The 16,928-nt window shown below is 43.1% G+C and overlaps 1 protein-coding gene across 1 annotated transcript in view; it reads right to left on the bottom strand.

Moving 5' to 3' along the window:
• ADGRF5 (adhesion G protein-coupled receptor F5) overlaps positions 1-12,756 on the bottom strand; it is a 122,708-nt gene extending 109,952 nt beyond the window's left edge. The window contains exon 1 of the mRNA XM_075269209.1: positions 12,692-12,756. The gene's annotated coding sequence lies outside the window, so the exon portion shown is untranslated. The remainder of the gene's footprint in view (positions 1-12,691) is intronic.
• Positions 12,757-16,928: the final 4,172 nt, after the last annotated feature.

Below are 16,928 nucleotides of genomic sequence, written 5' to 3'. Positions count from 1 at the left end.
CCACTATGGGGAATAATACTGTGTGCAGGGACCTCTATGGGGCATAATAGTGTGTGCAGGGGCCACTATGGTGCATAAAACTGTATGCAGGGGCCACTATGGGGAATAATACTGTGTGCAGGGGCCACTATGGGGTATAATACTGTGTGCAGGGGCCACTATGGGGTATAATACTGTGTGTGGAGGGGCCACTATGGGGGATAATACTGTGTGCAGGGGCCACTATGGGGTATAATACTGTGTGCAGGGGCCACTATGGGGTATAATACTGTGTGTGGAGGGGCCACTATGGGGGATAATACTGCGTGCAGGGTCCACTATGGGGCATAATAGAGTGTGCAGGAATGCAGAGAGGGGGGTCGATCGGGGTCTTCGGCATCGGGAGGGGGGCCTCATGTCTAAAGTTCGCCACGGGGCCCCGCCATTCCTAGTTACGCCACTGGTAACATATTAAAATAGAGACCCCATAATCGGAAGGGACTCCCAACATACTGGAAGTAAGGGTTTTTTAAATCAGTTTGATAGGAAATGGAAGAGTCCAACTGTCACTCAATCCTCATGATCACATACACTGATCTGCAAAAGTTTTAGGCAGGCGTGGAAGAAATGCTGCAAAGCAAGAATGCTTTCAGAAACAGAAGTCAATGAAGAACAGAGAAATCTGAATCCCTTAAATATATGGTCTGACCTTTTCCCTTTGCCTTCCAGCAACTCTTTTTGGCTGCTGAGATCATGTGCACTGGTCACTTAGCCATGCTGTGGCTCAGTCCCATTCAAATGAATGCAACTAAGCTGCAACATGGCCATGGCATAGCTCCCAACCATCCTGCGGGACAATTCCGATTTCAGGCTGCTTTCCCACGGTCCCGCACGATTACTGCACGTCCTGCTCTGCTTTTGAAGTGTTTTGTTTATTATTAACACCCCCCCTTCCCCAGGGGAAAGCTTCACTACTGTACAAGGACCTGTATAACATCACACGTCATGTGACTAGGTGGGCATGTCAGTGTCCCATGCAGTCAAGAGATGGAGAGATGTGTAGTCTAAGGTACTGGCTGGGGGAGGAGTATGTGAGATGCAGCATGGACTGTGTATGGGGAGAGATGTGGGGTACATGGATGTACTGGGGGGGGGAGTGAAATGTGGGGTGAATGGTTGTACTGTGGGGGGAGAGATATGAGGTGCAGTGTGTACTGTGTGTGGGGGGATGTGGGGTGCATGAGTGTACTGTTGGGGTTCACTAACAAAGGGCCCCTAAAACGAGAAATAGCGAGTCACCCCAGAACCCTGTGAACGTGCGAGACACTTAGCTGTTACAAATATTTGCAAATTTCCTCTGGAGCGCACAAAGCGACCGAAAAGCTGAGTCATAAACTACTAATAAATCCTCAACTTCATATCTGGGATTCCACAACTAAGAGGAGAACAAAGGTCATAGCAGAGCAGCCCGGGCACTAGAAGTGTGTGTATATATATATATATATATATATATATATATATATATATATATATATATAGCACAATGCATGAGAACAGGGAGAGCTATGGATGGGGGATCATCAGGACACCAAATGTAGTCGTTGCAGACTATTCTATATACAATACATAGCACCTTATTTCTAATACTATTCTATAATAATGTGCATTATACAAACCTGCCAATAACACATAAGAGACGCTCCAACAGTATAACACAAGGGATTGTAAAATAGTAAGAAAACTGCAGTAAGTAATGAGAATAAAAGTTATTAATAATCTCCACACCTCTGAGACCTCTGAGATGTAGTGGTACAGACCTCGATGTAATGGACAATCTTCTGTATGTGTCTCAGGTCTCATGTGTTATATCTCTGTCGCCCTCTGACTCTGTAGAATTCTTCTCATACATGACCTGATTTGCTCTACAAGTGTCAAATATTTGCAAAACAGCTATCAGCAGAGAATGTTCCCGAGACTAGGACTAAAGAGAAGGCAAGTAATGTGGTAGTGCACTCTGATCTATCTATCTATCTATCTATCTATCTATCTATTTGTCTATCTATCTATCTATCTATCTATCTATCTATCTATCTATCTATCTATCTATCATCTATCTATCTATCTATCATCTATCTATCTATCTATCTATCTATCTATCTATCTCCTATCTATCTATCTCCTATCTATTTGTCTATCTATCTATCTATCTATCTATCTATCTATCATCTATCTATCTATCTATCTATCTATCTATCTATCATCTATCTATCTATCTATCTATCTATCTATCTCCTATCTATCTATCTCCTATCTATTTGTCTATCTATCTATCTATCTATCTATCTATCTATCTATCTATCTATCATCTATCTATCTATCTATCTATCATCTATCTATCTATCTATCTATCTATCTATCTATCTATCTATCATCTATCTATCTATCTATCTTCTATCTATCTATCTATCTATCTATCTATCTTCTATCTATTTGTCTATCTATCTATCTATCTATCTATCATCTATCTATCTATCTATCTATCTATCTATCTCCTATCTATTTGTCTATCTATCTATCTATCTATCTATCATCTATCTATCTATCTAGCTATCTATCTATCTATCTATCTATCTATCTCCTATCTATCTATCTACCTATCTATCTCCTATCTATCTATCTATCTATCTATCTATCTATCTGTCTGTCTGTCTGTCTATCATCTATCTATCTCATATCTATCTATCTATCTATCTATCTATCTATCTATCTATCTATCTATCTCCTATCTATCTATCTATCTATCTCCTATCTATCTATCTATCTATCTATCTATCTATCTATCTATCTATCTACTCTGGAATGCTCTACCCCGGACAATAAGATTAACTCCCACCTTCTACAGTTTCAAACGCAAACTAAAGACGCATCTTTTCAGACAAGCCTATCACAATTCCTAATGCACAAAATTGTCTGAACACTGTATAAGCAATGCCGCCCCTGCTACCTCTTGTGTCACCCCCTCTACCTCATAGATTGTAAGCTCTTTTGAGCAGGGCCCTCAGTCCCATTGTGTGAAATGACGTTCTTTGTTATGTATGTCTGTATCTGAACCCTATAAATTGTACAGTGCTGCGGAATATGTTGGCGCTATATAAATAAAATGTATTATTATTATTATCTTTCTATCTATCTATCTTGCAAAGGTTACAGCATGCCTCCCAACTTTTGAAGAATAGAAAGAGGGACAAAATGTGTGCCGTGTCAAATTTGGCTCCACCCACTTTTATGTTGACTCCGCCCATTCTAATTCATTTTTCATATGCCCCCACACAGTATTATCCTCCTACAGTCACCCGTACATTATATACCCCACATTATAATGTTCCCTTCCAACAGCCCCACAGTATTAAACTTGATCAGCTGCAGGAGGACATTAACAGTGGGGATAGTTGGAGGGGGGCAATAAATTAATGGCAGCTGGAGAGGGACATGAAACTGGGGGCAACTAGAGGGGGACATTAAACTTGGGCAGCTAGAAGCAGACATTAAACCATAGGGGTAGCTGGAGTGGGACATTAAACTGGGGGAAACTAGAGGCAGACAGGTCCCCTTCCAGCTACCCCCAAGGTTTAATGCCCCCCTCCAGTTTCCCCCAGTTTAATGTCCTCCCAGTTTAAGTGCCCCCTTTATCTACCCCAGTTTCATTCCCCCCTCCATCTCTAAGCCCATTTTCATCTCCCCCCCTCCATTTCTCCCCCAGTTTCATATCCCCTTTCATCTGCCCCCAGTTTCATCTCCCCCCCTCCATTTCTCCCCCAGTTACATATCCCCCTCCATTTTCCCCCAGTTTCAAGTCCCCCTCCATCTGCCACTACATTCATGCCCCCCTCATCTCTGACCCCAGTTTCATGCTCCCCCTCATCTCTGCCCCCAGTTTCATGTCCTCCCCTCCATCTCGACCCCCAGTATAACGATACTCACACACACAGTACAACACACATACACTCTCTCCACCCTGCATCTCACATCCCCCCTCCCCTCTCAGCACCTTAGACTACACATCTGTCCATCTCTTGACTGCACAGGACACTGACACACCCACCTATTTACGTGACTGTGTGATGTCACACAAGGTCCTTGTACAGTAGTGACAACCCACAACCCTTTTATCTGTTATAAGAGCGGGCAGTGATCGGGGGAAAGATGGTTAAGTAAAACACTTCAGGGACTGAGCGGGACATGCGGTAAGCTGTTCAGGACCACAGAACTGGAGCTTAAAATTGGGACTGCCCCGCTAAATGCGGGATGGTTGGGAGCTATGGTTACAGTGGCTTGGAGCTTGACCAATACCTCCAGCTCCTGGGCTGGTGCAGTGCTAAGGGGCATGCAGGGTACTTGTTGGTGATAATGTTCCCACAAGGCACGTCCTATATGTTTCCAACCTTCTTGAGCCTAATGGGGTTTTGAGTGCCCATGATGGTCATGCAGCAATAAGATCCAGTTACCCTTCTCTCTCTGCACTTGCTGATCCTATAGGGACTGGAAGAACCCCTGATCTCCTGCCTTCTATCCAGAACTTTTTTGGTGTGTCGTAAAAAATCTGCACTCTTCACTCAATGGTACAGGCCAAGTAAGGGATCAACTACACATTATATACACGCTGTATACATCTTCTGTGAACACATCATACAAAACACAAATGAACTCTATGCCTTTTGCAGTGCTCCCTGTTGAACATGACTCCATAATTTTGGGAAAATCTTAGTTGCAGTCTCGGGAAACATTTGGTGTAAACGTATGCTGCTGGCGATAAGTTATTGAATTCAAGGGTTCACTTACTTTTTCTCCTGCACCGTAAATGTTTGTGCTCTGTAAAAGACTGTAACTTATTGGTTTGGTTGCCTTAGATAACAATCAGACCAGGTTTTATTAGTATCCAATGCAGGAATTCAAGAAATTCTGAAAGGGTTCACTTAATTTTATTGCACCTGTATTTACATATGCTGAGAATGTGAGAGACAGGCATGTGGGTGTGGTCATCAGGAACCAGGTGCACCAGCACTTTCTAAGGGTCCATGGACATGAGGTGGCTGCATCCGAGTTGGGGGGCTGAATTTATCACATGAAGCTCCTAGGCCTGAATGCAAAATTTGCAACATGGCCCCTGTTTACCAGGTTTCTTCTCATGTTGTAGAGAGACCTTTGGGCCCCCCTCAAGCTTCGGGGCCCATTAGTGACTGCACCCCCTATAACTAAGCCCCTGAATACCATTGAGGATGTGTCATGAAGTAGTTACTGATTTTCGGTGGGTGGTGAAGCCCGGATAGGTCTCCGGTTCCTGGACAGCTCTGTGCCCTGGATTTCTTTTCATCTGTCATAGTAGAGAGACAATGTAATTTATCCACATAGGAAATAGAGAATTTACAAGGTGTTTGGCCCATCGACCGGCCGTAAATCATCCCGACCTGAGATTACGTAGAGGCGCATTAGTGGATTAGTAACCGGGGTCGGGGATTAGAAAACCTGAAAGGAATGTGTGGAGGTTCTAGATAAGAGCGCGGCCACTCAGCACAAAAATCATCAGCCTAATGGGAAGCTAATCTCGATTCTCTGACATTTACAATAGCCTTGGTTGGCACTGGGCCAGTTTAAGAACATTGTGGCCCTAGGTAAGTACCTTAGGGCCACCAAACTGTAACTTGTAGACAAACATAGATTGCTATGAGAATAGTAAGAAATGAAGATCACACAGGCATTATTTAAGCACAGTATACGGTATTATTTGGGTACTGTTTGGCGGTATTATTAGGGAATTCTGTAGCCAGGGGTGTAACTAAAGGCTCATGGCCCCCCCGTGCAAATACTCCTCACAACCATCAGCTTTGTCCCAGTTGTACATTTTATCACATTTTCATTTCTTTCCAGACCGCCATGAAGACTTCTTCACAACATGTCTATACGCAGAAGATTTACATTATTCCCATGCCCTGTTGGTGCCCCCCACATAGTAAACATGACTCCTTTGGTATGACAGCCTTCCAATCAGAATCCCTCCTTGATTATAGCCTGCATTTAGCATAACATTTTAATTCTCTCCTTTCTGACAGTGGAAGGCGGTGTATCATAAATCTTCTCATTGCAGTGCACCAGAGGGCAGGGGGGATATATTTAGGATGCACAGACTGCCATCCATCCAAGGAAATCAGGAAGGAGATCAAAGAAGTTCAATCCACCTTAGACCCCATGTACGCTGAGTTTTCTTCCTGTCCGTCCTTTCTACGCAACCTTATAGCAGGTGTATGGGATGCGTCTATATTATGTACACCCTTGTTCTATAGACGTGTATACTGGTGTTATATGATCTCTATGACACCATTATGTGGCCCTGCATGGTTCTACTATTTGTGCACTATGCGGTGCTAATATTTTGTCACCATATGGCGGCATTATGTTTACCATGCTTCATTTTCCCATCAGTATAGGCAAAAAAAACCCTCATTGTTCATCACCAGGAGATATTGGGGTAGTAACATATTAGAGAATACATTTTAGATCTACGTTACAACTCAGGCGACATCTTAATAGAGTTCGTTAGGATGAAAGATATAGTCCTGTACAATGATGAAATGGAGAGAACAGACACAACTAGCACAGGGGTCACAGAGGATTTCAGCACATAATATCCTGTCTTCCTGAACAGCAGGGTGTCCAGCTAGTCACTTCCATTTCCTGCACACATGGGAAGGCTTTCCAGCACGTTTCTAACATTAGATACCAAGAACATCCACAATGTGAGCCAAAAACAGCTGGGCGTCCAGAGTGTAGGGGACTGGGGGAGCGGGTGATGGTCCTGCACCACAGCAGGTGCCGAATAAACCAATAGAAAGTCTAAGACCACACGCCAATATTCTGATAAATTGTGCAAAAATTACAAACTTCTGACTCTCCTATCCTCCATAGGGACCCCACTTTGTATTCTGCAATTCGCTCTCTCCAAGATGGCGCCAAAGTACTGATATAATACAAATTACGAGTATATAGAATGACATCTCTTTATAGCACACATTATGCATGCAAACATAAAGGCTATTGAAACCCTAGGTCAGAGAAGTTCCCCTGAGAACGGGTGAGTTTATGGACTCTGATAACATATTATATTATTCTATATTATTTGTATTATCCACAGACACGTCCCCTTTACACCTTGCACCCTGTAATCGTTGCAGACTTGCATTTTAATGCTCCCAGTTGTGCACTTGCTCTATAAGATCTGTGTTTGTAGGGATCGTCCAGGGCGCAGGGGTTTCAGGAATGTTCTTATCTTCTTACTGTATACATTAGGGGCTGATGCCGGAGTGTTATGTGCTGCAAAAATCCGAATAACATCATATAAGTGCCAGATAATTCAGTATGGGGGACCGTTGGCAACTATGGTATCAACCTAATATTCTGTGGTCTATTTAGTACAAAACTCTTCCCGTCCTGACTCTTCTCTCCGCATGTTTTGTGTGAAAACAGAGCGGAAACTACACGGACCCCATTATAGTCTATGGGGTCCGTGGGATTCCCAGGTAACTGCTTTTTTATGTGTATAGGTTTCCACCCCCCAGCGGACTCCCCAAACAGAAACTCGAACGTAGACTTGAACAGGAAACAAGTCTAATAATAAAATTATTTCAGGAAAATAATAGTCAAGCAACTACATAATATACTAGATTTATCTCCCAAAACGCGTAAACTTTTCCGCTTTTCCTTACATGTCTGGATCCATGTTCATGTATGTTTTTTTAACCAATCATGGGTAAAAGTTAAATTTTAATTTTTGTGGCATGCTGGAGTATATTTTTCTGTTCAATATACATAATATAGTAGACTGTAGTATAATATAATATAATATTCTATAACACAGTACCATACAACATGCTATATTAATATATAGTATAATATAATACAATAGAATATGCCATGATATAATATGTTGTAATAAAATGCAATATAATAACCTAGAATATTATACGATATAATGTACTATAGTATTATAAAATATAATATACTACAATATAATACAATGTTATATACTATAACACAATACAATATGCTATACTAATATATACTATAGTATATAATAATACAGTAAAATACACCAAAATATGCTATAATATAATACAATATAATAACCTAAAATATTATACGACATAATGAACTATATTGATATACAATACACTAAAATATTATACATAATATAATATACTACAATGTAATATAATATACTACAATATAATACACTATAATATACAACAATATAATACAATATAATATACTACAATATAATACAATCGTATATACTTGAGTATAAGCCGAATTTTTCAGCCCAGTTTTTGTGCTGAAAAAGCCCCCCTCGGCTTATACTCGAGTCAGCAAAAAAAAAATTTATTTTCTTTTTAGGAGGGGGGGGGGGGTGGTCTATGACCAGCCAAAATATTAATGTATAGAATCTCCCATAAAATAGTGCAAAAAAAAAAAAAAAAAGATTAAAAAAAAAAAAAAAGTTGTAAATCCCTCCTTTCCCTAGAATACATATAAAAGTAGAAAATGACTGTGATACACAAACACATTAGGTATCCCTGTGTCTGACAGTGCCCGGTCTACTGTATATAGGGGATCTGCAGTGCTCCTGTTCCGTCAGGAAGGGGTTAATAGGAGCACTGCAGATCCCCTATATTCAGCCAGGCTGAGTTCCAAGTGGGGGAAAAAAACCCCTCAGTCCTCAAGCTCAGGGAAGGGGCAGACAGACAACCAAAACACCCCCTCCCCTTCCCCAGCATCTACTGCAACCAAAAACTCCGACCCCCCCCCCCCCCAGCTTATACTCGAGTCAATAAGTTTTCCCAGTCTTTTGTGGTAAAATTAGGGGCCTCGGCTTATACTCGAGTATATACAGTAATATACTACAATATAAGACAATATAATATACTACAATATAATACAATATAACATACTGCAATATACCGTAATACAATATAATATATGAACCTGAACATAAACCAGAGCTGTACTTCAATACTCCAATACCATACAAGTCATTGTCATGTCGTGGTGGCTACTAGTGGACAAAATCACACTCATGCCAATATTACAATCCCACAATCCAATAACATCAGGGTTGATCCATTTTTTCCTTTCTGAGGGACAACAAATAGGCTAAAAGTTTTATTTCTTCAGAATATGCCACAATGAGATAATGGCACCAATATAAAAGCTGTGTACACGAGGGATTATAGTTATAATTCTGATGTTCCCATAATCCCTGTGCAAATGGGAAAAGTAAATTAAGAAAAGACCCAAGAACACAAACCAGACAGAGCTCAGACCTAATAACATAAGAAGCTCATGAATGTATCTTGGTCTCCTTATAGGAACATTACAGGCACCGCCCACGCTTAGTGCAAGGACCTGAGGGGGCGGAGCATGACACATCAGAGAGAGAATTCTAGTGTCATGCTCCGCCCCTTGTGTCCCATACTGAGCACAGTAATGGGGAAAGATAGGGGACATGTTGGTTAGTAAGATCACTTTCAGACTGGCCGGACCATGAACCTATTTAATCTTCAGATCAGACCATAAAGTGAATTCAGAATCCAGACAAGTTCCTAAAATTATTTCAGATCCGAGACCAGACACTGAATTTAAAGGGGTTTTCCAGGAAAAACTAAAAAGCCAAGAGTGGCCAGTGGAGCAGAGGATCCTCCGGGGGGTCTGGGTTCTAACACAATAATAGTCCAGCAGAAGACTCACATGTGGAGGGTGCTATGGTCTATTACCTAGGGGTTGGGAGGGTGGTCCCTAGAATCAGTATATCTGCTGAGCCCAATGGCCGAGTAGAATCCATTAGTTGTAACATCTATTGATCCTTAAACTAGGCTACCATTAGACATTCCCTAGCCCCATGTAAAATGTTCAGGGACTTACTCTCATGTCTCCTAACTTTCAAAGAATTTAGGCAGGTGGAGATACAACAATACATGTACATGTTGGCCAGGACCAGTATAGTAGGACCCCATATTTGACAGATCCTGAGGGTAGTCTTACATAGGGTGCCAAGATGGTAGCCCTGACTAGTGAAGAGCAAGCCACATATAAAAAGTAACTTCCAATGGAAATAAGTGTAACTGATGGGAGCTATTGGTTCTCATTGAGGAGACCCATCTGACATAGTGCTTCATGGGAAAAATGTATGCAAATGACTAGTCCTCCTATAGGTGGCGCTAGAGAGACGGTTTTCTTCCATTTTGTGTAAATGACTGGAAACTATGGAGACTGCTGCGACCTAATGATTGGGGCTCAGGCTAGCCCGTTCTTAGAATCGTTGGGGTTCTAGGGGTTGGACCCCCAATTAATATGTATACCCTTTTAATACTCTATGGTGGTAATAACCTAGAAATGACACTGTAAGGATATAGTCACACCCAGCAGAAACTTCTGAAACGGTTCCATCCATTCCTGTGCATAGATCTCAACATGCACCATTCAGCAACAGGTTTTCTGCAACGAATCTGCAGCATGTGAATTCATCCTAACACCATGAACAATAAGGCAATGTGCTACAGAGCCAAGAAACCGGCGCCTGTCCCCAAATAAGACGCCCCAACAAAACCTTCCAGTGTCCTACCAGTAAGAAAACCTTTGAGTCTGCTGAGACTTGTAGTTCTTCATCCATTCCAAAGCATTAAAACTTTGCTTTACCCCATGAGTATCCCCTACAACATTTAGTGCAAAGCCAGACGCGCACTTATACCAATTCTTCCTATACACTGAGAGGTGGCTGTGCTGAGACTTGTAGTTCTCGAGCATCAGACAATATAAGTCAACAAGATATTAAAGACTTTACAGTAGGAATATACAAAATAAACACAAAAAATACATTACTATGTCCCACATTAGGCAAAAAATTGACAGTATTTGTTGGGATCCCTGCTAATGTCTGCGCCCTGAAAAGTATGAAGGAGTGATAGTTGTATGGAATGGGTTCTGCAACATTTCTTTACAATTATTGCTTATAATTCATAAGATGTTGAAAGACTTTTCATAGTGTTTACTACATGTACCCCAAAACACAGTGTAACAAAATAGTCCAGCCACAATAGTGATGCATGTACCCCAAAACACAGTGTAACGAAATAGTCCGAACACAATAGTGATGCATGTACCCCCAAAACACAGTGTAACGAAATCCTCCAGTCCCAATAGTGATGCATGTACCCCAAAACACAGTGTAACGAAATAGTCCAGCCACAATAGTGATGAATGTACCCCCAAAAACACAGTGCAACAAAATCCTCCAGCCACAATAGTGAGGCATGTACCCCAAAAACACAGTGTAACAAAATCCTCCAGCCACAATAGTGAGGCATGTACCCCAAAAACACAGTGTAACGAAATCCTCCAGCCACAATAGTGATGAATGTACCCCCAAAAACACAGTGCAACAAAATCCTCCAGCCACAATAGTGAGGCATGTACCCCAAAAACACAGTGTAACAAAATCCTCCAGCCACAATAGTGAGGCATGTACCCCAAAAACACAGTGTAACGAAATCCTCCAGCCACAATAGTGATGCATGTACCCCAAAAACACAGTGTAACGAAATCCTCCAGCCACAATAGTGATGCATGTCCCCCAAAAACACATTGTAATGAAATCCTCCAGCCACAATAGTGAGGCATGTACCCCAAAAACACAGTGTAACGAAATCCTCCAGCCACAATAGTGATGCATGTACCCCAAAAACACAGTGTAACGAAATCCTCCAGCCACAATAGTGATGCATGTCCCCCAAAAACACATTGTAATGAAATCCTCCAGCCACAATAGTGATGCATGTCCCCCAAAAACACAGTGTAACGAAATCCTCCAGCCACAATAGTGAGGCATGTACCCCAAAAACACAGTGTAACGAAATCCTCCAGCCACAATAGTGATACATGTACCCCAAAAATACAGTGTAACGAAATCCTCCAGCCACAATAGTGATGCATGTACCCCCTAAAACACATTGTAATGAAATCTTCCTGTCCCAATAGTGATACACATATCCTACAAACACATTGTAACGAAATCCTCCAGCTCCAATAGCGATACACATATCCTACAAATAAATTGTAACAAAATCCTCCAGCCCCAATAGTGATGCACATATCCTACTAACACATTGTAACGAATTCCTCCAGCCCCAATAGTGATACACATATCCTACAAATACATTGTAACGAAATCCTCCTGCCCCAATAGTGATACACATATCCTACTAACACATTGTAACGAAATCCTCCAGCCACAATAGTGATACACATATCCTACAAATACATTGTAACGAAATCCTCCTGCCCCAATAGTGATACACATATCCTACTAACACATTGTAACGAAATCCTCCAGCCACAATAGTGATGCACGTACCCCGCAAATACATTGTAACGATAACCTCCAGCCACAATATAGATACATAGACCCCATAGTGAGGGACAGCCCCACAGAATATGAACCTCATAGACAGAAGCAGAATAACAGGAAGATAAGATGCGGGACAATATTTCCTGCCCCATAAGTTTCACACAAGAAGTTGAGGTTTAGCCAAATGCTGCAACATCCCGAAATATGGAATGAATAGAATTTTATATCTGCAGATTTTAATGGGTTTAATAAAATTCCTACCTGCCGTGCGTCTCCTCTCCTAATCCCGGCTCCAGTATCGCCGAGCGTCCTGATAATCTCTGGCAGATTTCTGCAGGGTCTATTGTATCCAGGGAAGACCACACCTCCAGAGAGGGGGCGCTGATACAGACTATAGAGGAGCCGACTGCCTGCACAGCTCCAGCTGCACGTCTATACCACTGCCTATATACATACCGAGCTGTGCAAAAGTCTTAGGCGGGAGGGAAAATGCTGCAAAGTTAGAAATGCTTTCAGAAATAGAAGGGTTAATAGTTTATTTTTGTCAAATCACAAAATAAAGTGAATAAAGAAAAGAAATAATAAAGAAATACCATCAACATTAGGTGTGACCTTTGCACTTTGCCTTCCATCAGTTCTTCTTGGTACTTGCAGACGGATTTAGAATGAACTTGGCAGGGAGGTTGTTTCCACCAGGTTGGAGAACTAAGTACAGCTCTTGCTCCAATCCTTCTGTCTCTTCATGTTATCTCAGACGGATTGGGTGATGATCAGATGTGAATCAATATAATCACTTCCAGGGCTCTTTGTTCTTATTTACATGGAAGATAGTTCTTACAAGGAGTCACCATAACCAACATATCACCCCAGCCCTGCAGATAAATAGGTTACTGTCACCAGACCCCAGCATATCACCCCAGCCCTGCAGATAGATAGGTTAGTGTCACCAGACCCAGCATATCACCCCAGCCCTGCAGATAGATAGGTTAGTGTCACCAGACCCAGCATATCACCCCAGCCCTGCAGATAGATAGGTTAGTGTCACCAGACCCCAGTATATCAACCCAGCCCTGCAGATAGATAGGTTACTGTCACCAGACCCAGCATATCACCTCAGCCCCGAAGATAGATAGGTTACTGTCACCAGACCCAGCATATCACCCCAGCCCTGCAGATAGGTTACTGTCACCAGACCCAGCATATCACCCCAGCCCTGCAGATAGATAGGTTACTGTCACCAGACCCCAGCATATCACCCCAGTCCTGCAGATAGATAGGTTACTGTCACCAGACCCAGCATATCACCTCAGCCCCGAAGATAGATAGGTTACTGTCACCAGAACCAGCATATCACCCCAGCCCTGCAGATAGATAGGTTAGTGTCACCAGAACCAGCATATCACCCCAGCCCTGCAGATAGATAGGTTAGTGTCACCAGACCCCAGTATATCAACCCAGCCCTGCAGATAGATAGGTTAGTGTCACCAGACCCAGCATATCACCCCAGTCCTGCAGATAGATAGGTTACTGTCACCAGACCCAGCATATCACCTCAGCCCCGAAGATAGATAGGTTACTGTCACCAGACCCAGCATATCACCCCAGTCCTGCAGATAGATAGGTTAGTGTCACCAGACCCAGCATATCACCCCAGCCCTGCAGATAGATAGGTTACTGTCACCAGACCCAGCATATCACCCCAGCCCTGCAGATAGATAGGTTACTGTCACCAGACCCCAGCATATCACCCCAGTCCTGCAGATAGATAGGTTACTGTCACCAGACCCAGCATATCACCTCAGCCCCGAAGATAGATAGGTTACTGTCACCAGAACCAGCATATCACCCCAGCCCTGCAGATAGATAGGTTAGTGTCACCAGAACCAGCATATCACCCCAGCTCTGCAGATAGATAGGTTAGTGTCACCAGGACCAGCATATCACCCCAGTCCTGCAGATAGATAGGTTAGTGTCACCAGAACCAGCATATCACCCCAGCCCTGCAGATAGATAGGTTAGTGTCACCAGACCCAGCTTATCACCCCAGCCCTGCATATAGATAGGTTAGTGTCACCAGAACCAGCATATCACCCCAGTCCTGCAGATAGATAGGTTAGTGTCACCAGAACCAGCATATCACCCCAGCCCTGCAGATAGATAGGTTAGTGTCACCAGACCCAGCATATCACCCCAGCCCTGCAGATAGATAGGTTAGTGTCACCAGGACCAGCATATCACCCCAGTCCTGCAGATAGATAGGTTAGTGTCACCAGAACCAGCATATCACCCCAGCCCTGCAGATAGATAGGTTAGTGTCACCAGAACCAGCATATCACCCCAGCCCTGAAGATAGATAGGTTAGTGTCACCAGAACCAGCATATCACCCCAGTCCTGCAGATAGATAGGTTAGTGTCACCAGAACCAGCATATCACCCCAGTCCTGCAGATAGATAGGTTAGTATCACCAGAACCAGCATATCACCCCAGCCCTGCAGATAGATAGGTTAGTGTCACCAGACCCCAGTATATCACCCCAGTCCTGCAGATAGATAGGTTACTGTCACCAGAACCAGCATATCACCCCAGCCCTGCAGATAGATAGGTTAGTGTCACCAGATCCCAGCATATCACCCCAGTCCTGCAGATAGATAGGTTAGTATCACCAGAACCAGCATATCACCCCAGCCCTGCAGATAGATAGGTTACTGTCACCAGAACCAGCATATCACCACAGTCCTGCAGATAGATAGGTTACTGTCACCAGAACCAGCATATCACCCCAGCCCTGCAGATAGATAGGTTAGTGTCACCAGAACCAGCATATCACCCCAGCCCTGCAGATAGATAGGTTACTGTCACCAGAACCAGCATATCACCACAGTCCTGCAGATAGATAGGTTACTGTCACCAGAACCAGCATATCACCCCAGCCCTGCAGATAGATAGGTTAGTGTCACCAGAACCAGCATATCACCCCAGCCCTGCAGATAGATAGGTTAGTGTCACCAGAACCAGCATATCACCCCAGCCCCGCAGATAGATAGGTTAGTGTCACCAGAACCAGCATATCACCCCAGCCCTGCAGATAGATAGGTTAGGGTCACCAGACTCCAGTATATTACCCCAGCCCTGCAGATAGATAGGTTACTGTCACCAGAACCAGCATATCACCCCAGCCCTGCAGATAGATAGGTTAGTGTCACCAGAACCAGCATATCACCCCAGCCCTGCAGATAGATAGGTTACTGTCACCAGACCCAGCATATCACCCCAGCCCCGCAGATAGATAGGTTAGTGTCACCAGAACCAGCATATCACCCCAGCCCTGCAGATAGATAGGTTAGTGTCACCAGAACCAGCATATCACCCCAGCCCTGCAGATAGATAGGTTAGTGTCACCAGAACCAGCATATCACCCCAGCCCTGCAGATAGATAGGTTAGGGTCACCTAAACATTGTTTTCCCCTGGTGAATGGGTGTCTCTGTATATGGTAAATATGGATTTTTGTTAAGGGATTAAAAATGTAAATAAAACTATAAAATCCCCGGAATTGTACCAAAACAGAATACATGGCTGCACAGTGAACGCTGTAAAAGGGAAGCTCATAAGAGTTGCACAAACCCCATTCTGATTTTTGTTTTCAAGCTTCCCAGTACATTGTACAGAATAATAAAGGGCACTATTAGGAAGTACAATTTGTCCTCATATGGCTCTGTGAATGAAAAAATATAAAAAAGTTGTTGGGTTTGGAAGGAAGAGGACATTATACTGTCATTACAGCTTGAAGGGGGACATTATACTGTGGGGGCAACTGAAGGGGCCATACCATGTTAGTGTGTCTCTAGGGGTGTTATACTCTGTGGGGGCACAAAGAGAAATGAAAGGAAATGGGCGGAGTCAAAGTAGGCATGGGTGGGGCTAAATTCACCGCAGCATGCACAGCGCGCCGCACATTCTGTCCCTTTTTCAATCCATTGACAGTTGTGAGGTTTAGTTGAGTTGCTTGACTTTATTTCCATGTCGAAGGTAGGGGTTTTTTTTTTTGGCTGCAATCTTCCACCAGAACCACTTCTGCCAAGTCTTCTCCAAACGGTAGATGGGTGTACCTGGATCCCCTGGTTTTCACCAGGTCTGAGCTGATGGCACCTCTGGACATCCTCTGATTTTAAAGGGAAGTAAGATGTTTCATTCATCTACAGCACTAGGTTTCCTTGGCCGAGCAGCGTGTCTCAAAGGAGGTGGAATGTCACATCTTGAAACCCCAGACTGCTCTGAAATTTTTGCGTGAGAGAAAGACCTCACTGGTGCAGTAAAACGACCTTGTGTCTTGTTATTGTGTTCAGACTTCCCCTAGCCAGCACAATATGATTGACAGGACTTTCCTAGAGATGAGCGAACATCTCAGGATTCATTTAGTCTCATTTCCTAGGTATCAAAAGAAGTAACAGAAGGGAAGCATAAATGTTTTATTTTCACCTTCCCTGTACCTGCACTTA

The sequence above is a fragment of the Leptodactylus fuscus genome, chromosome 3, assembly GCF_031893055.1.
Source record: "Leptodactylus fuscus isolate aLepFus1 chromosome 3, aLepFus1.hap2, whole genome shotgun sequence".
Classification (NCBI taxonomy): Eukaryota; Metazoa; Chordata; class Amphibia; order Anura; family Leptodactylidae; genus Leptodactylus; species Leptodactylus fuscus.
Note: the sequence above shows the minus strand (reverse complement) of the source record. Positions and strands in the feature narration are given on the sequence as shown.